Genomic DNA, 21,766 nt, shown 5'->3' on the forward strand with positions numbered 1-21,766 from the left:
GAAAAATTTCACACTGGAGGCAGTCAGTATATTCTTGGACAAAGTCTACATGACTCATCTTAAGAGAAAAAGACCTAGACATTTGAAAAAAATGCTCTACTATTAAAAGAATAAGGCAATTTTTGTTCTGTTTAGGATCTAAGTTAATTTTTAAGTATACCTAAGGTATAAAATTGTTAATATCTTTAGTATTTTTAAAAATCTTATTTTTTATATGCTTGGTGTGAATTGGTAAAAAATGATCTCATAAAAGAAAATATATTCTAAGGTCGTTGATGCCAATCAAACCTGATTCTATAAAAATTATTTGCCTTTCACCCCTATCAGTTCTTGTCCTGAATGAATATGTGTTTCTTAGCTTAAGTTCCCTGAGAAACAAATTTGCAGATTTGTACGTTTATTAGCGAGTGGTCTTAAAACTCCAGTTGTGGGGGATTGAAGGAAGCAGCAAGGAATAGAACTCTCATACATCATAATAGAGCCCTTGCCTAGTTCTTTGAGAAGCTCTGGATTTGGGATCACCCTTCAGAGATCCCAAATTGAGGTATGAGGATAGGCCTTTGTATCTTGCATCAACCAGTCACTGGATATGGGCCGTAACCTTGGATGAGGCAGCCCTCTTATCTGAAGGCAGTGCCACAGGAGAGACTCAGATGTGACCCATCGGGACCTAATACTCCAGCAGCTTTGGTCCTGCAGAACATTTTCCCAACAGTCACAGCTGGTAGTCTTCCATATACTCAGTGGGATGGAGCATTATTCCTAATTGTGAAATAGGATACCTTTGGAATACTAAAGGGCCTACTGGATATTTTACTTCCTTCTTCACAGTGGGAAGTGCAATAGGCAATAATTTGTCCTTTATTTTGGCTTGTTGCAGATTACAGAGTCCATAAAGCTTAGCTAATGTCTTGGGGACTGAAATCTTCTCAGGTTTTATCTCCAACCTTCAAGCACGTGGGCCTTACCAAGTCTCCAGTGTATTTGCAGACTCGTACTCATTTTGTTAAATTTGCAAGATTCCATCACTATAGGGGAGCTATATATTTTCTGTGAAATGTCCAAAAGATTATATTAGAGATCAGCAAGAATGGGCTGAAATCTGACTCATGACCTGTTTCTTTAAGGTCTATAAGTTAAAATGTTTTTTTATTTTTTATTTTTTTTAAAGAGATACATATAGGTCTATGTTATAATAGAAGTGAGTTAATATAGCTCTGGGGTCATACTATAAATGTATACTCATGTCCAGCCAACGTGGATATATGCTGCTTCTGGTCTTCTTTCCTAAGAGATGGGAAAGAAAGAGAATGTATTCACCAAGTCAGTGGCTTCAGACCATGTCTCTGCGTCTGTTTTAATATGCTCTAGCCAAGCCATTTTAATTTGGGCTACTAGTTGTTTGAATTTGTGGTAATCTGCTGTATTCTCCATGATCTGTTTTTTTGTTGAGGCAAGACTGGTGAGTAAATGAACATAGATGAGGACCCATTCCTCTGCATTCCTTAGGTTTTTAAAGGTGGCACCAATTTCTGCTATTCCCCTAGGATGCAATATTACTTTTAATATACTCTCTACATCTAGGAAGTGGAACAGTTTCAGAACCTTCCACTTGGCCTTCTCCATTGTCATTGATTATTCATATAATAATGAAGCAGTTCATTAGTGGAAGAAACATACCAAGTATGGTCATTCCAATTATGCATTTAGGGGACAGCCTGAATGACCCCTTGATGAGCCTGTGAAACCAAGTGGATCTACTATGAGCAGGATTTGGGCCAGGATTTTACTTACTACCTGGTCTTCATATACCCTCACTCAAGGGATGTTGATGTTTCATGTCTCTAGGCATCAGTGCTAATTAAACCTTGTGCTTACAAGTCCTTGAAATGTTTGGTAATTTCCCTTTTCCAAGAGCACCAACACACACAGTTAATCTTCCTGGAATTCCTTGTGAAGGGTTTGGAGGAATCAGTACCAACTGGTGCATTGTTGCTATGTCCTTCCTCCTGAAACCAGGTCTATTCTTCATTTGGGATATAGGTACTGAGACTGGGTCAAGTCTGAAATGGGGCTGTGCTGGTTTGAAAGGATGTATGTCCCCTGGAAAAGCCCTGTTTTAATCAAAATCCCATTTCATAAAGGTAGAATAATCCCTATTCAATACTGTATGTATGAAATTGTAATCAGATCATCTCCTTGGAGATATGATTTAATCAAGAGTGGTTGTTAAGCTGGATTAGATGACAACATATCTCCAACCATTTGGGTGAGTCTTGAGAAGTTTCTGGAGTCCTATAAGAGAGGAAACATTTTGGAGAATGAAGGAGATTCGGAAAGAGCAGAGAATGTAGAAGCACCATGAAGCAGAGAGTCCATGAGCCAGTGACCTTTGGAGATGAAAAAGGAAAACGCCTCCCAGGGAGCTTCATGAAACTGGAAGCCAGGAGAAAAAGCTAACAGATGATGCCATGTTCGCCATGTGCCCTTCCAGCTGAGAGAGAAGCCCTGACTGTGTTCTCCATGTGCCTTCTCACTTTAGAGAGAAACCCTGAACTTCATCGGCCTTCTTGAATCAAAGTATCTTTTCCTGGATGCTTTAGATTGGACATTTCCATGGACTTGTTTTAATTGGCACAGCTTGGCCTTAGAACTGTAAACTTGCAACTTATTAAATTCCCCTTTTTAAAAGCCGTTCTGTTTCTGGTATATTGCATCCCAGCAGCTAGCAAACTAGAACAGGGGCAAAGAAGATGTTGAACTTTTGTTTAGCAGCTACCCTCAGCCTCCTGATCATCATCCTTGATTTATTTTTATTCTAAAGATTGAGCACCATTCTCATGGATTGCCTTTTTCTTTTGCCCCTAGTACCATGAAGTTCTTTTCATCGTTTCCATAGTGCTCAGTGAATTAAACTTGGCTACCTCTCTGATCTTGCTACTCATGATAATGAGTGCCACTTGGTTTTGAGAATTGTGTTATAATCTGGCCTCTTTAATTTCAGGGTCCTATCATCCCCAATATAATCAGGGGGCCAGTTCAAGCACGGCTTCTTTTTCCATTAGCCCTGACTTACAGAAGACAGACATCACTGAACTTCCCAATGATATGCATTGCTCTCACCAGTGCATTTTTCTTTGCTTTGGTAAATGGAGTCTACTCCAGGCTGTCCTATGGAACACAGACAACTGCTGATGATATGGTCTTTCACAGTGTATCTAGTCTAGCTTTCCAAGTTCTCTGCACTTTGTGATTTTTTTTCCTCCACTATTTGACAAAGCAGGGAAATGGCCTGGGAATCTTGACCTTCTTGTGTGACTGACATAAGTAGGGATTAACATCATGATGGTCCCAAGGCAGATGATAATGGGAAAATTGTGAACGTTTGGGGAGAGGAAAAAGTGTGACGTTCTTGACAGGTACACACAGACACCTGGTGTTCCCACTAAAAAGAGCTGTGGTCCGTAGAAGGGAGGACAAGCTTTTGATTGTCATTATAACGTCTTTCTTTTCTATATGTTGAATTCAGAGCAAAAGTAGGTCATAATGGCATTGCAGAGACAAAGTGATGAAACTCTGGTCCTTATCCTCTCTGTTCCCATAAAACTGTACATCATTACTTGGTTAATCATTCTAAACCTCTGATTTCATCACACTGTTTTCTTGCTCTAAGCTTTCATTTATATCTTCTACCTGTATGAGATTCCTAGTTTCTTAACTTGGCATTTAAATGTCTCATAACTACTTTTAATTTCTTGCTCTTTTGATTTATTCATTCCCCAGTTAACCTATATTTATTGAGCATCTCAAGGTCATCTGCTTAGCAATGTCCATATTCAACCTTAATTCCCATTTGCCATGTAACCTAACATATTCACAGGTTCTGGTGATTAGGATGTGGACATCTTGTCCACTACTCAGTTTACCAGGTGTCCTCACAGACATAGGGCATTGATATCATAACTTGGATGTGTCCACGTGTCCAGGTTTCTGAAGATTTATCATTGTGCTGCTCATAAGACAACCTTGATGCCTTCACATCTAGAGGTCAGGTGCACATTAAATGATTACCCTTCAACCAGAATTTATTCACAATTATTGTGGATCAAATATCATTAGGGAATGAAATATTCAATATCTAATCTTGCAGGTCTTTGGGAAACCTACAATACTATCATAAAGCTTATGACATTTGCTATAGGTAGAACTTAATAGACTTGAGCAGAAGGAATGTTTTGGAGAAATATTCCCAAGGGAGAAAATTATAAACTTGGCAGTGAAACAGATTGTGTTTTAGTTTACTTACTGGAAGCAATTCATTCTTTCTTAATCAAAACATAATAATAATTCTGCTTAGATAAATAGAGCTGAGTTTTTATTTGAAATTATGAATGCTACCATTTTACAGATAACATCACACATTATGTAATTTACCCCATTTGTCCAAACTTCAGTGCATACTATACAAATTTCAGAGAGGGGTCTGTATACAGCTGGCTCCATTGCTCTTGAGCCCTTTGTCCCCAAGGGGAAAAAGTTTAAATAAAAGGAAAAGAAAGCACATTGAAACACTTAGGTCGGAAAAACTGATAATGCAAGAGATATTAGAAGGCAGACAGTTGTTGGCATTTTTTTAATTAAATGAAATTACTCCCCAAAGACAAAGATGGTTGAAGTGTTCTTCTATAAAACCGAAATTGACTGTCTTAACATGAAGAAGGAAATCAAGTTGAAAATTTTCTAAGTGTACTGTATACAGATTTAGCTAGAATCTATTTTTAAAATAATGCTATCTCTTCAATATAGAAACTGTTTAAAACGACTTGGAAATTCTATGGCTAGTTTATCTAAGGAGATCTAAACAATGCAGTACTTTCCTAATATATGTACTTGTTAAGAACGGGAAAGCTTTCCTCCTATCTGTGATTTTTATCATGCCAGAAAATATAAAGTCATATACACACATAAAATTTTCACTACAACTTTATTTCCTTTGGCTTTTTTCCTTACAGACTTTTTCCCTCATCATTTATTTCCAAAATTCCTTTACAAGATCATTTTTCCAATCCACATTAAAAAGTTAACTGTACAAATATCTTTTTATTTTTCTTGCTTACTGCTTTATCTGTTCATAATATGCTCATTGAATGTTGGGAAAATATGTTTAATTGCAGATTTTTTTTTTTTTAGAACATGTGCAGTCATTTAGCATTTAAAATGAATCTGTGCTTTTGGAAAATATATATTAGCATTTCCAAAATTATTTACCGTTATTTCACCTTTAAAAGCGTGGGTGAAATGGAGAAAGGATGGCATTATGGGATTGAAATGCCGACTTAAAATTTGTAAGGAAACCATCTGTATCTCAATTTGTTGTTTTGATGTATTCATTTTTACCAACTCAGACACAGTTTGACCTATTCTTCTTGCCCCTGGCCACAGCTCTAGATTTCATAAAGCCACTTGTAATCTTAGCACATTGTTCTTATTTCTTACAGCATTTTCAATTTTAACATTTTTGAGAGCAAATTCTTTTCCCTGTGCTATTGAATCTAGTCCTGGAAAGAATGGAGACATCATGTTTACCACCTGGATTTTGTTTCTTAACAGCAGGCCCATAAAATTGTAGAGTTGGAGGATGCCTTAAGAATTTGTAGAGTTTTGGAAGATTACTGAGACTGAACCTCAGTCCTTACTTACCCTGCTTTGGGAAGACAAGGGGCTATTTTAAACATGTGTTCCAACATGACTTTGCCCAAAATATATATACTTGTAAGGTAAACACGGAACATTTGCAAATGTTGGCCACACACTAAATCACAAAGGGCATCTTGGCAACTTTCAGTGATGACATACCATATGATCTCATTGTGTAAACTTCATGAAAGAGATTTCTAGTCATCTTCTGCCTTACTTCACTGTGTGAGCTATATTGCAAAGATCGTGTTTCTTGTGTCTGAAGATCATCGAAGTTGTTAAAAGACGTACATCAAAGGATTAAAAGTATGATAGTGGGTAGTTTAGTGGAGAAACCTGATGCAGGGAGACCCAGTTAAGACAGTGAATCAACCCAGTTCCAGCCGAAAAGGATTCATACCAGGTATTATGTGAGAAGGGTAGGTTAGTAGAATAGTGGAAGAATTGTGGACCTTGAATCACACGCACTTCTTTTTGACTTGGAGCTTCACTAATAGCTTACTAAATCTTTCTGAGCCCCATTTACCTGAAGTGTAGAATAGGGATAACCATTCTTACCTAGTGTGGTTGTTATGAGGATCAGAGAAGATATATGTAAACACCTCTGTTCTTCCTGGCATGTAACTCCCGCTCACCAAATGTTGGAGTGATGATCATAGAGATGAAGAGTTAGGGGCCTATGCATGAGTCTTGTGTGTGAAAAAAAAAAGAAAAATGCTTGTTAATCGACTGTTTTTGAGGCACAAAAGAGTACAGACAATTGCAAGAGCTGCAGGAACCCAATAGTTGAATAAAAACTGAACACAAATATATTGTCTACATCATGTCAAACATCTACATGCTTGTTAATATCTAGATAATTAATTGATTTTTTTCAGGTTTTCTTTATACATTCGGAGTCATGTTAGTAGTCCACAATCTATGAAACAGCCTGCCAATTTTATGAGTCTAATTTTGACCACACATAATAATTTCTATGGAATATGGAAATAAATATACCTCTAAAATTTAAAATCTGTCAAAGTATTATTTAATGTTTCACCATTTTCAAATTGTATTTAGTGTACAAATCAGCTTTTTATAATTGGCACATGTGCTGTTCCTTGAATTCAGTGTGAATTATCTAAATTTAACTTGCATCATGATTAATAAGACAGAGCTTTATCTGAAGTCCAATATCTACATTTTAAGAAAATAATAACAAAATTATAAATATTTGAAAATACTAGTCACTTTTTAAATAAAAAAATGAATTAAAGATCTTGATCATTTTAATCATTTTCTTATTGAAAAACCTTTATGATTTATCTGATTTGCAAAAAAATGTTTTATTTATCATTGAAAACCACTAGAGGAAAAATTAAGAATTATAAACACAGAATGCAAAATATATAAGAAATGCAATGAAGATACATTTTAATATTGTGTATTGCTTATTCCAGTGGAGGCACCAAAAGAAGATGGAAAGTGAACTAACAAATCAGATAAGCAGGTAAGAGAGAAAGGAAGATACAGGAAAAGTATGTGAACCAACAAAAATATGAAACAAACAGAGCTTTATACCCTTCATTGTGGGTTGAATTGTGTTCCCCTAAAGGATACATTGGCTAACCCACATTACCTGTGAATATGACCTCATTTGGAAATAGGGTCTTTGCATATGTAATTAAGTTGAGATGAAATTTTCTTGGATTAGAGTTGGGCTCTAATTCCAGTGATTGGTGTCCTGTAAAGAGAGAGATATTGAGGGTCAGACAGACAGACAGACAACAAAAGAAAGCCATGCGACGATGGAAACAGAGATTGGAGTGCTGCAACTGCAAGCAAAGGAATGCCAACTATTACTGGCCATCACCAGACTCTAGGAAGGAACCTCCCAAGAGCCTGCAAAGGGAGTATGGCCCTGCTGACACCTTGATTCAGGGTGTCTGACCTTAAGAATTGTGAGTGATTAGAAGTTCACTATTTTAAGCCACATAGCAGTTATTTGTTACAGCAGCCCTAGAAAACTGATAGACCCTTATTTAAAGAGGGAAGCAAAGACTCACTTTGGTATGTCCCTTTTAATGTGATGTTGGTTGACCATTGTATACTTTCTTCCCCGCTTTAAAATATCTTCTTATCTGAACTTACTATTATGTTTTCTGAGAAATAAGAAGGGATGATGTCCTTTCTCCATTTCATGAAATTCCAAATTGCCTCTTTTTAAATTGCATTGCTTTTGTTCTGTTCTCCAAAGTGTTTCCTCTTTTTAGTATCTCCACGTGTCTTTCTCCCAGACGCGTAAATTATGAAATCCATTGCTGCCCCAGAAGGTGCCATCTATGATAAGTTTTACTGTCTTTTCACTACAAAAGTGTCTTTAATGAGCATAACATATCTTCTACTTTAATTTGCTTGACTTTGTTAGCCAACTAATCTAGCTTGGGGTGACCTACATCCAGCTTAACCTAGAACAGACCCGTTTTGTATGTGTTGCTCTGGGGTAATTATAAATAATACCTCCTTTCACTCAATGATAAATTATATTGTTACTTTACCTATACTGCCACTTGTAAAAATATTTTTTTTCTAAAATAAATTAAAAAGAAGCACTCTGTAATACTTTAATACTATACCCTTTATTTCTCTCCCTCATAAAAGCCCATGGACATTTTTATTAATGAACTGAATTTTGTGATTTGAATGGACAAATATGTTTGTTCTGAGAAGGCGTCACATATGCGTGTACCATCTTAGATGTGTAGTCAAGTGTGAGGATCAGACTGTGGTTTATGAATTGATAAAAAGGTGCTATGCTGGGAAGGGTGGAAGGCAGAAAGTTGTGTAACACTATTGGAAAGCACAGAAATAGCTTTCGAAGGAAAACGTACCAACTGGTCTGTACTTGACCTGTGCTACTGCTAATTGAGAAAAGGAAGCAATTTCTAAATTTGACTGAGTTCAAACTAGGGCAGAGAAGTTATAAACCAGTGAGCAGAGGGAAATGATGGTTGAGGTGTAGGATGCCAGAAAGACCTATAGGATAAAGGAAAGAGTATGTTGGACCTGGCCTTAGATAAAGAGTTTGACTGCACTGGGTAAAATAATCAGGATTCTTTATATATGTCCTCTGAGATATCATGACGCGTTTAAAAAATTCTTGGCAGTGTTCCAGCTAAATACAGAAATCTGTTCAACACAGGCTCTCAGATTTCAGCAGGGGATTTGCTGTCAAATATTTCGGTTCTGATTCATGGCAGATTTTCACATCATTTATAGGAAACTTTCAGATTAACTCAGAGACCATACATGTACAGGGAGTTGAAAAGCATGTTTTCAAATCTTAAAAGGGAAAATACTCATTTTCAAATCCCCTCTGTTAATTACACATAAAAAATCAGACTGTGTACTCTTGCATTCCAACAGAGGTCTTCAGTTCCTCTTATTTGGAATCCAGTTTATATATAATGGTTTATTTCACTTGTGAAAAAAATAAACAACCCAAATACATAAAATCTTGCAGATGATTTTCAATAATTGGACTTCTTAATAATGTATTTGCATTGTCTAAAATCATGCTCCAAAAGCACCATTGCTCCATCTTAGCCTTCATTTTTATTTTTCTTAGTAGGTTCTGATGGACAGGCTACACTTGCAGTCAAACTTCTGCCTTCGAAAGTTGTCAGTTCTGATCTGGAATATCCTTACTGAAGATTCATTTGTCTTGTCAGAGTTCAAAAGGGTGCCAGAGTTTTATCCCCTGCCCCTCCCCTTTCTCTGTCTTTCAAAACAATTCTGCAGTGCTACTTGGATTTTGACCTTGACTTTTGAGCATACATATGCTGGTGGAGTGAGGCTTCTTCTGCTTACCTTCCCAATGGAAGAAGCTGGGACTGGAAGGGATGGGAAAATGAAACTTGAAGGTATTAATTTTTAAACTCCCAAACCAGTTGTTGTACCTGTCACTTTAGGCTTCTGAATTTCATTACTGTTGACAGAGATGAACGACACATCCTAATTGAGGGTTTGCACCTGCAGCTCGACAGCAGTGGCTTCTTTGTTGGCACTAGCTTAAGGCTCCTTTCCTAGTGTCTGGTGTTTTGAGAGGTAGCAACAGTCTCCATGGAATATGTTGTTGGAAGAGGGAAGTCTGAAGAGTTAAGGAAACGAATGCAACTGCAAGCCAGCGTCCAAAAAAATCTCTCTCCCTTTCTTGATTTTTGTCTCCCTTTCCTCCTGTTCTTTCTGAAATCCCCTTATCTCTAATACACTGAGATTGTTCCATGCTTATAAACCCCATGTAATATAGAGAAGAGAGTGATTAAGATCAGAGGAAGAAAAGAGAGAAAAGATTGATTATGTAAGAAAGACTAAGATAGCAAATATTTGAGACCATATAAATGAAATCCTACAATTTTTATATTATTTCTCTGAGATCCTAGCCTGTTCACATATTACTACCTTTCAGTTTTTGTTAAGAAGCAAATAGCTTGAGTCAGTATCATGCCCATATGTATAGTTGTATGAATATAAAATTTATTCACCTAAATGAACCTGGCTGATTTATCTGTTATCACTTTAACAAAAACTATTCTCAAATTGATCAAAAGGATTCACATGACTATATCTTTCACATTTCTTATAAATAAATGCCTACAGCACTTAGCAATGCCATATAGAACAAATATATGTATAACTAGCCATATTTGATATACAGTGGGCAATCAATAACCACTTCTTAATTCTCTGTAATAAGTGAGATTGTTTATACAATCCATGGGTAAAAGTCAGATTTATTTATATACCTTAACATATTTTATTTGAAGACTTGCTATAATTTTTAAAACAAAAGAGTTTAACGTATGAATTAGTAAATGTAATTATTTGGCTTTTTTTTGGCTTTTAAAAAGGGGAATTTAATAAGTTGCTAGTTCAAAGTTCTAAGGCCGAGAAGATGTCCCAATAAAAACAAATCTGTAGAAACGTCCGATCAAAGTATTCATCCAAGGGAAGATAACTTGGTTCAAGAAGGCCGATGAAGTTCAGGATTTCTCTCTCAAGTGAGAAGGCACATTGCGAACACAGTCAGTGCTTCTTTGTCTCTCAGCTGGAAGGGCACATGGCAAACACTGCGTCATCTGCTAGCTTTCTCTCCTAGCTTCCGGTTTCATGAAGCTCCCCCAGGAAGCATTTTCCTTCTTTATCTGCAAAGGTCGCTGGCTTGTGGGCTCTCTGCTTCTAGTGATTCTTCTGCTCTCTCTGAATGTCTCTCATTCTCTGAAATGTTTCCTCTTTTATAGAACTTCAGAAACTAATCAAGTCTTTCGTAGGACTTCAGAAACCACCCAAATGGATGGACACATGCCTCCAGCTAATCCAGCTTAACCACTCTTGATTAAATCTCATCTCCAAGGAGATGATCTAATTGCAGTTTCAAACATACAGTGTTGAATAGGGATTAGAAGAAGCAGCTGCATTTACAAAATTGGATTAGGATTAAAACATGGCGTTTCTAGGGTACCTACATCATTTCAAACCAGCACACTCCACCCTCTGGACCCTCAAAAAGACATGTTTTTCCTATATACAAAATACATTAATTCCATTACAATATCAGAAAACTTTAAAGCATTTCAGTAACAATCAAATGCAATACAGATTAAAACCAGTACAAAATCTCATCAAAGTTAAGTGCAAGCAAGTTCTGTGCTCAGGCAAATTCTGCTCTGTCTCTGGACCTTTGAAAACTCATAACAAGTTATTTGCTGCCAACATACGAAGGAGGAAGTCATGGCTTTTTTTCACGAGTTACTCTGTAGCTTTGTTTTTTGGTATTAACAATTGAGAATAGTTGAATCAGACAGATGAAGGTTTCAGACCTATTTCTACACTTACCAGTGTGATTTTGGTTAAATTATTTAACCTACAAATTAGAAAGAAAGAAAAAGGCAATTCTGTAGAAAAAATGAACAGATGTTTTGAACAGGCACCTCACAAAAGAGGCTATTTAAATGGCGTAAACTGTCAGGGAAAAGGAATGTATGATCATAATGAAATACCACTACATGGCCCATAGAATAATTATCATATATAAAACTTACCAATACTCTAATAAATTTATGGTGGATTTAATTGCTATAGCTTTTGAAAACAGTTTTCTATTATCTAATGAATCCATCTGTATCTATATAGATATGCACATGTATTTTCATATCCATATAATCCATCAATTTCAATTCTAAATATATGCCTTAGAGAAATGCACACATATATGCACCAGAAGATAAGAATAACAAAGAACAAAGTTTGTAGCAGCATTATTCAAAACAGTCCAAAAGTGAAAACAACCCTAATATCATCAATAGGAGAAAGGAAACTTATACAGCAATGAAAGTGAACTTAAGTTAAAAATGACATCAATTAATTTTATTAGCATAATGTTGAGCAAAAGTACTCAGAAATAAAGAGATAAATATTGTATGATTATAAAAAATACCTAACTGTATTGTATAGGAAAGGATATATAGTCAGTAAAACTATAAAGCAAAAACAATAAAGTGGTTAGCATAAGAGTCAAGATAGTGGTTATTTTTAAGGATAAGCAGGTGGGTTGTAACTGAGAAGGAACCTCTGGGATGCTGGTAATTTCTATTCCTTGACTTGAGGGGAGGTTACCTGTTTAGCTATATTTTATACCCTTTTTAAAAAGAACGTGTTGTTTTTCATGATGAAAGTATATCTTTAAAAACAGTAATTTTTACTCTGTGCACCTAGTTCTACTAATCCCCCATCATTAAATAAATTTATTACATCACAATTAAAACTATTTGCTATTTTTAAAATCTGATCTTGAGATATTCCTGATTTTTTAACCTCATCTCTTTAGTTATGATTCGTCTGCCAGCATCCTTACATTGAAATTATATATCTTGGGCTGGCCACAGTGGCTCAGTGGCAGAGTTCTCGCCTGCCATGCCAGAGACCCAGGTTTGATTCCTGGTGCCTGCCCATGCAAAAACAAAAAAATTGCATTTCTTAACTCAAAATTAAAAATACATATATTTTAGATTTTTTTTTTTTTGCAAAGTAAGCTTATCAGTTAGGAGAAAAAGTTTCTCTTTTTTTGTAACAGGCATGTGCCTGGTTATGACTAGCTCATGATACTTGTCCTTGGTTGGGATGATGATATTTTTTGGCATGTCTCCCAAATGATGTTTCCATATTTGCTCCGCAGTTCTCGGGTGAAAGTAAGCCATTTTCCAAGGAAGCGGTGCAGAATTTCTGAGGACCCACAATCAAAATGACTATTAAGTTATGTCCCATATGCTGTATCTTGTATACCCTGGAAAGACATTATAAGAGAATCACATTCCCCACCCCCACTTTGTATAAGCAAAATAATCTGCATTCCACCCAAGTTTTAAAATACTGAGATAGTCTGCTGATGCTTAGCATGGGGAGGTACCCACTGAATTGTTATGCAACATTTTTAATTAGCTGTTAATTGCTTCCTACCTTCAGTGTTATCAAGCCCCTGTTTTGTGCTGTACACTTTCTGCTAAGCAAATGGGAACATGATGGTTAGCAAGACAGACAATGTCATTCACTAGGAGCTAGTGATTCAATGTCCATCACTAGGAGCTAGCTAGTGATGGACAGTGATGCATAAAGAGGATGGTAAAATAATATACAAACTTATGTATTCCAATTTCAAGTTGATTGGACCCGGAGCATTGATGAATGGTTTGGTATTATGCAGGGGCCAAAAATATATACTAGTCCCTATCTCCTGTAAAATATGATAGGGGTTAAAGAATTGGTGGTAGGGAGAGTTATCTCTTGATTTTTCCTTGATCTCCTGCTGTGAGGGAGGGGGTGGTAGAAAAGTTCAAGGTCTGAACACAGTGGTAAAGGTTTAGAAACCAAAGAACTGAATAAGAAAGATGAATATGGAAACACAGAAGTACTGTCAGACTCCATTAAGTAACCAGTTTGGGCTGAAAATGATGGATTTATGGTGAACCAATACAAATAGTGTATTAGTCAAGGTTTCCCACCCCCACTCCAAAAAAAAAAAAGAAACAAAGCCAACAGGATGTATGTATATATATTAAAGAGATTTATGTTAAGGAATTGGCTCATGTGATTGTGGGGACTGGAAAGTCTGAATTCTGTACAGTGGACTAGTAGCCTGGAAATGTAAGAATTGATGTTGGAGGCTGAAGTCCAAAATCCTTAAGGGAGGCCAACAGGCTAGAAATTCAGACGAGTAGAGAGTATGGTCTTGAGGCAGAATTTCTTCTGTAAACCACAGTCCTTGTTCTTAACAGCCTTCAGCTGATTGAATGAGGTACAACCCACATTATTGGGAGTAATAACCTTCATTTAAAGCTAGCTGATTATAGATGCTAATCACATCTACAGAATACCTTCACAGCAACATCTAGTCCAGTGTGACCAAACAATTGGACACCACAACCTAGTCAATTGACACTTAAAATTAACCTTTACAGATTTGGTGTTTTTAGACCTTTGCAATAACCCACATTTAGATTTATCCCTACTGAAGTTGCTGAGTAGGTCTGAATGAAAGTCAGTTGAAGTAGAATTTAGGATATTGGCAAGAGAATTAACTTGGATTGTTGGAAAACTGTTTGATTCCATATTGAAACCTTTTGTTAAGTATGTGGTGTTAATAATTGTCAGTGATGATATCTATAAGATTTAAGAGCAACCCTCTCCAAAAGTAACTCAAACAACCAAGCATTACTTGCATGGCATTGATTTTGCTTTGTAAAATCTGCTTCATTAAGAAATCAAAAGAAAGTTATGCAACATTGGGATTTTTTGGTTTCATAGTTTATGGAAATATTTTTAAAAGCTTCAGGATTAGATAAGTTGGGATGTGGTAGCTAGAGAAAATTTGACCTTTTTAGTGATGAAATGCCTGTTTGAAAATAAGAAAGGTTTAGATTAAATGATGAATTAAGTATCATCTCATTAACTCACAGTGATATAGTTCTGTGCTAGTTTGAAGCTGTAATGTACCCCAGAAAAGCCATGTTCTTTAAATTCATTCTTGTGGGCACAGACCCATTGTGGGTGGGACCTTTTTGATTAGGTTGTTTCCATGAAGATGTGACCCACCCAGTTCAAGGTGGGTCTTAATCCCTTACTGGAATCCTTTATGAGAGAACACAGATTGCTCAGAGACTATTGGAAATGAAGAAAGAAAACACCCTTGGAGTATCTAAGAGAAAAAGAAAAACCCAGAGAAATTTTGGAGACAGCCATTGAAACTAGAAGCCAAGAGAAAGGACCAGCAGAAGTCGCTATGTGCCTTCCCAGGTGACAGCGGTACCCTGGATGCCATTGGCCTTTCCTCAGAGAAGGTATCCTCTTGCCCATGCCTTCTTATTGATGCCTTCATTTGAACATTCTCTTGGCCTTAGATTGGAAAATTTATAACCTAATAAAATCCCATTGAAAAAAACCAACCCATTTCTGGCATATTGCATTCTGGTAATTTTATCAAACTGAAATAACTCCCTACTTTTTCCTACAGAAGAGGTAGAAAAAGAAAAAAAGGGCTAGCATAATCTGTAGCTAAAAGGTTTAGCCAATAGTCCTACACATTTTCTGATCAAAGCAATATACAAGGAATTAAAATCTGAAGAAAATTAAAATAATAAACCTGGTTTCCAAGTGTTCAGCTTTTGACTATTGCTTATTGGTAGGAAACATGCTATAATTTATATTTCTTCAAGTAAAAATTAAGCACATGGGACCCAATAGCCACTTAGGATGATTATAGACTGAATCTAGCAAAATGCTATCAGTCCTTGTGACAGTGGAGAACACAAACCTGCTATTGTTAATGGAAATCTGGAAAGAACTTCTCAAATGGATAATGCAAACCTCATGGAATTGTAGTATAAGCTTCTCACTTGTTATTTGAGGTCTCAGAGTAGCGGTCACTCTGGTTCTGAAAGTTTGTGAACCTGGAGGTCAGAAAAAAACAATTTTCTTTTTAACCTGGTAGCTTTCAGCATGGGAGATGCCAGCAAATCAAAACTGGTGTATGTGCTTAAAAATTGGAAACTTTGCAACCATCAATTATTAGGCAATATTGAAAAAGGCTTCACTTCTCTTAGCCTGAATATCTTCAACTGTAAGTTAAAGAAATGGTATTCATTAATTTCTAAAGTCTTTTTAGTTCAAATATTATGTGTCTTTTGTGGATATCACATATTATCCTTCATCTGTGGCTGGTCCAGCTTTTCAGTTAAAAAGAATTACTCTGCTAATATCTTAAAAGGGTGATTTACTAGGTCAGTAGAGTGAGAAAAGTATTGATTAGAAAATATAAAACTTAGGTTTGTGTCTAGTAATTTCATCAAATATTGTTGATAACAACTTTGACATTGGTAACTTGAGAAAATTATACCCTTCCTGCTGCCAGATTAAGATGCGATAATATATATATGAAAGAACTTTGATCCAATAAGACCACGAAAGACTAAAAATCTAAGGGATTCCTGTTCTGTGAAGTTTGAACAAGTCACCATTAATCTATAGAAGCCTAGAGACTGTGCAATTCCACAGGGCTTTGAATCCAGTACTTACAGGTCCACCAGGAAAGCTGGATCCTACATAGTATATCTTTAAACCATGTATTAGCTTGTTAAGCTGCCGGAATGCAACATACCAGAAAAGGAATGGCTTTCTTAAAGGGGATTTAATTATTACAAATTTACAGTTCTAAGATTGTGAAAATGTCCAAATTAAGGCAACAATTTGAAGGTAACAAGAGGTTACCTTCACTCAAGAAATAGTGATGCCATCCAGACCACGTCTATCAGCTGCGAAGGCACATGGCTGGCATCTGCTTGTCCTTGTTCCCAGTTTCATTGCTTCCAGCTTCTAATGCCAGTGTTTTCCTCTTATCAGTATCTGTGGGCCTTTATTTAGTTCCTCCATGACACAGCTCTGGGTTCTGGCTTGCTTAGCATCTCATGGGAAGGCACATGGTTATGTCTGCTGGGTTCTGCCCATATCTAGGCATCTTCTCTCTCTGTCAGCACTCCAAACCAAGCATCTCCAAACATCTGTGTGTCTGTCAGCTCAGTAGCAACTGTTCTCCAAGCATCTACATCTAAGGTTTCTTCAAAATGTTTCCCCCTCTAAAGGACTCTGGTAAACTAATCAAGACTCACCTTGAATGGGTGGAGTTACATCTCCATCTAATCAAAAGGTCACATCCACAATTGAACACTCCACGTCTCCATGGAAATAATCTAATCAGACATTTCAACCTTACCATATTGAATCAGTATTAAAGAACGTGGTTTTTCTGGGGTACACAATAGCTTCAAACTGGCACAAACCAATGCTCCCCAAATTAGTCTTTTAATAAAAGCAGTTCCAGCTAATACCCTTGTAGGTTCATTTGGGTCACCTTTTAGGTAGATGCTAAAATTCATTCAGATGAAATAATGGGCAAGAACATTCAAGGTAGTTTTGTAAAAGAACAGTGGTGAAGGCAGTGAGAAGGGGAAGTGTTCTATATGATAGCAAAACATACTTTGAAGAAGGACATTAGAACTCTGTTATTTTGGCATAGGAACAGTCAAAAAGATCATTGGTATTCAATAGAGAATATTGAATATTTAGTTTGCTAATTTAGATTATTAGATCCAACAGAAAGACATGAAATATTCTACAATTGTGACAATTTTCTCTCCTTAAAAAAAAAAAAGAAAAAAAGTTAGAATCCTAACTAGAATTTATAGAATGTTAAAAACAAAAGCTATAACAAAAGTAGAACTAAACTTTAGGAAAATACACAAGCCTGGTGTTTGGTAAGGTATGATCTTTATCAAAATGCTGGAATGTGTTTAAATGTTCAAATAGGCAATAAAGTAAATGCAAAATCCATAAAGTAAAAAGTCTTTGAAGAAATGAAATGCTAAACCAGAAACTCTATAAACAAAGTTAAAAGATGGTTTTCAGAGTAGAAAAATTATATCATAGATAATAAAATATGGCTATCTGGAATAAAGAAAGAAATTTTAAAAACATTAAAAAATAAGGAAAGGAGAAATAAAGAAAAAAAAGGAAAGAGAGAAAAGTGGAAAGGAAAAGGAAAAAGGAAAGGAAGAAGGATGGAAGCAATAAGAAAGGAAAAGAAAGAAGAAAGAGGGAAAGAAAGAAGAGAGAAAGGATATGGACAAGTAGTTCACAGAAGAAGAAATGATAAAAAGTCCGTATATTTATTCATATATTATGTATAAGTAATTTATTAATATATTCATATTTACACAAACACATTTGCATATTATGCATATTTAAACACGAATATGCATAGAACAAAAGAGTTTACTCTTTTACCACCACTCACAGTGGTTATTTCTAGGAATGGGAAGCATGATGGACCAGTTGTTGAGAGATTCATCTTAATCTGCCAGAGTGATTGAACCCTTGAAGATAAGGGGACAAAATACAAAGTCAGGTGTTAAAAGCTAAGGGGACAAAAATGAAAATAAAAAATAAGCTAATAGCAAGCCTCAAACTTGAGAGAGACGGCATAGGTGACATCTGAGAGTTGAGTTAAAGCCGAACAAGATTTGAGTATGAAAAACAGTGTTTTTAGTGTCTGAGGCCCATTGGCTTTCCAACTTGATAACGCTTTTAGGCATAAAATAGAGACCTTAAAAAAGAGTCACCTTGGCCAGATGTGCTCTAAACTGTGTGTGGGTTAAAGCTCATGACAGGAAATATGATATTCATCAAGATAGCATTCTTGAACTCCTAGGGCAAGAGTGAAATTTCTCTGTGCTTTCTAGAAGTCTTTTAGATTTCATCGAACAGGAGTGGATTAGAGTTGAGGCAGTTTTACTTGTGTTTTTAAGCTTGCCTGGAATCAAAAAATTTTATAGGAGGGAGGGAAAAGTAGCACAGGGAAATGGCCATACATATTTTCAAATTCTATTCACAATTGACTTTGTGATATTTTACTCCTGGGAATATGAAGACAAAAAAAAGAAAATCAAGAAGAAAGGTTTTCCAATGATGTGGTTTGGCTTAATCAAGCATTTAAATAACTTCTAACATTCTATTCAGATTATGTGATTATGTGAATTAAAAATGCAATCTTATGTTAAGATAGAGTCCATTTCCATCTCTCTCTCTCTTATTTTATCAATTCAAAACAGTATTTATAGGTATTTATCTGAAAATAACATCTTTAATCATAATTTAGGCTTGCCAAAAAGCCATTTAATACATTTTATAGGTTTTGTGCTAAGGTTTAAATTTATAGGAAGGGCTCATGGTGGCCTTGTGTACACTGTTATGTTTTGCTTAAAACATAATTAGATTTCATTATGTGCCCAATAAATATTTTATTGAGGGTTTTATAGTGTCCATGTCCATATAGCTATCTTAACAGTCAAACATTTGTTGAGCTTCAATCTTTCAGCACATTAATAGTGGGGAATTGATTGTTTGGGAACTGGAAGGACCGTCTGTTTAAGGCTGAGAAAGTGATTCAGATTGGGCTCTCTCTGCCCAAATTCCTTTACTACGGAAAAGCCTGCTTACCCCTGTGAAGCAGTGCACACTGACTCCTGCTCTGAGAGCAATCCTGAGGCAGGATGTCTGCAGAATATTCCCATTGCAATATTGTTCTATCCATCTTATTACTTAACTGTTTCCCTTGCTTGTCTTCCTCTGTGACCATGCATATATACTAGATCCACGTCAATTCTGAACGGAGAGCAATGAAGTTCCTTTGACAGGAAATGATAGTCTAATGCTTAAGAATAAATCACAGACTCTGGATCTTGGAGTTAAAACCTTCTGTGATCTCTTCCTGAACTGTTTAATCTGCCTTTCCTGTTTCCCTTCACACATCCCATGCTTCAGGAGTTGCTGTGTCACATTCCCACCCTGTGCTGTTATGTCTTTGCAGCTTTATTTTCTTCACCTTAAATGCCCTCCTTCTTTCCCTCCCATCTCTACATGTTCCAAATTCTGTCATTTTTCATAACCTAGCTCAACTTCTGTATGTTTTTAATAATGTTCCTCATCACCTGATCATTTTTTCTTTGTTAATATCCTTGATCATCTCCTATGACATTCATCACCTTCTATCTTACCTGTGGAAATGTCTCATTGCCAAGGTAGATTCTGAAAAATATTTGTTCAACTATTGAATGGAGATAGTAAGCACCCTGAGGCATTCTCTTTACATTTTGTTTGCTAAATGGTGGTTTAGATTGAGGTGGCTTAGTCGAAGGGCCATATAATACCAGGGCTTTGCTGTTCTGGGATCTGGCTTGAGCAGGTCTACCTTTTAATGGAGGCCAACCCTGAGTTTTTGTTTGAAGTATCTCAGGAAGACCATGGGATATTAGGGGTCCATAGAACTCCACTGTGTCTGTGTCCCTAGATACCCATCTTCCCATTGCATTCAATAATAGGCACTTTGCATATTCCATCTTCCTTGAACTAGTTGAACTGGGACAATACGTATCTCAACCTCTCTCTCTTTTTTTTTTTTTAGAAGATCATTAATTTTTTTATTAATTAAAAAAATTTTAACAAACCAAATAAAACATTAATATATATAATAAGTAATTCACAATATCATCACTTAGTTGCCTATTTATCATTTCTTAGAACATCTGCATCAATTCAGAAAGAGAAATAAAAGGACAATAGAAAAAGAAATAAAACGAAAACAGAAAAGAAAAAAAAAGATTATACCTACCATACCCCTTACCCCTTGCTTTCATTGATCACTAGCATTTCAAACTAAATTTATTATAGCATTTGTTCCCCCTATTATTTATTTTTATTCCATATGTTCTACTCGTTTGTTGGCAAGGTAGATAAAAGGAGCATCAGACACAAGGTTTTCACAATCACACAGTCACACTGTGAAAGCTGTATCATTATTCAATCATCCTCAAGAAACATGGCTACTGGAACACAGCTCTACATTTTCAGGCAGTTCCCTCCAGCCTCTCCATTACAGCTTGAATAACAAGGTGATATCTACTCAATGCGTAAGAATAACCTCCAGGATAACCTCTGGACTCTGGAATCTCTCAGCCATTGCCACTTTGTCTCATTTCACTCTTCCCCCTTTTGGTCGAGAAGGTTTTCTCAATCCCTTGATGCTAAGTCTCAGCTCATTCTAGGGTTTTTCTCAATCCCTTGATGCTGAGTCTCAGCTCATTCTAAGATTATGTGTCCCACGTTGCCAGGAAGGTCCATACCCCTGGGAGTCATGTCCCACGTGATAGGGGGAGGGCAGTGATTTTGCTTGTTGTGTTGGCTGGAGAGAGAGGCCACATCTGAGCAACGAAAGAGGTTCTCTTGGGGGTGACTCTTAGGCCTAATTTTAAGTAGGCTTGACCTATTCTTTGTGGTGTTAAGTTTCATATGAACAAACCCCAGACTGGAGGCTCAGCCTATTTCTTTGGTTGTCCACACTGCTTGTGGACAACCAAAGAAATCAAGAATTCAACTTGGGAAAGTTAAATTTCTCCCCGTTCTCCCCATTCCCTGAAGGGGGCTTTGCAAATACTTTTCCACTCACTGATCGAATCACTCCGTATCTCAACCTCTCTTGCAGCTCAATGTATGCCTGTGACTACTTTTTTGTCTAAGAGGTATAAGTGGAAACTTCCTTCATGGACCATCCCTAACGTGTGTCCTTTTGCCACTTCCTCCATCTTCTGTCTGGAATAAGAATGAGATAACTGGGCTTCAAACAGCCTTCTTAGACCATTAGTGTAGAGCAGTATTATAGAGATTGTAAGAGGTGGAAGAAGTTCAGGTCTCTAAAACGTTGGAGTCATTATGTCATCCTTGAGCTGCTTATCTCTGGACTTATTTTACATGATAAAGAGATATCTGTCAGCCTGCCACATGGTAGTTACTAAAGCTTGGTGCATTGTTCTGGTAGGTTTTGGGTTATGTACAGCTGAACTTACCTCCAGTTTATATGTTCTTTGAAGCTTTGTTCACCTTAGCTGTCCTAAGAGATGTGAGGTTAGTTTATTCTGAAATCGTATAA

General features: G+C 36.4%; 1 long non-coding RNA gene across 3 annotated transcripts in view; it reads left to right on the plus strand.

Moving 5' to 3' along the window:
• Nucleotides 1-463: 463 nt before the first annotated feature.
• The window catches only part of LOC143669099 (uncharacterized), a 94,120-nt gene continuing 72,817 nt past the window's right edge, over nt 464-21,766 (plus strand). For all 3 annotated transcript variants that reach the window (XR_013168706.1, XR_013168705.1, XR_013168707.1), the window contains exons 1-2: nt 464-544; nt 7,140-7,189. This is a non-coding gene — a long non-coding RNA (uncharacterized LOC143669099). The remainder of the gene's footprint in view (nt 545-7,139; nt 7,190-21,766) is intronic.

Source organism: Tamandua tetradactyla, chromosome 25, assembly GCF_023851605.1.
Source record: "Tamandua tetradactyla isolate mTamTet1 chromosome 25, mTamTet1.pri, whole genome shotgun sequence".
Classification (NCBI taxonomy): domain Eukaryota; kingdom Metazoa; phylum Chordata; class Mammalia; order Pilosa; family Myrmecophagidae; genus Tamandua; species Tamandua tetradactyla.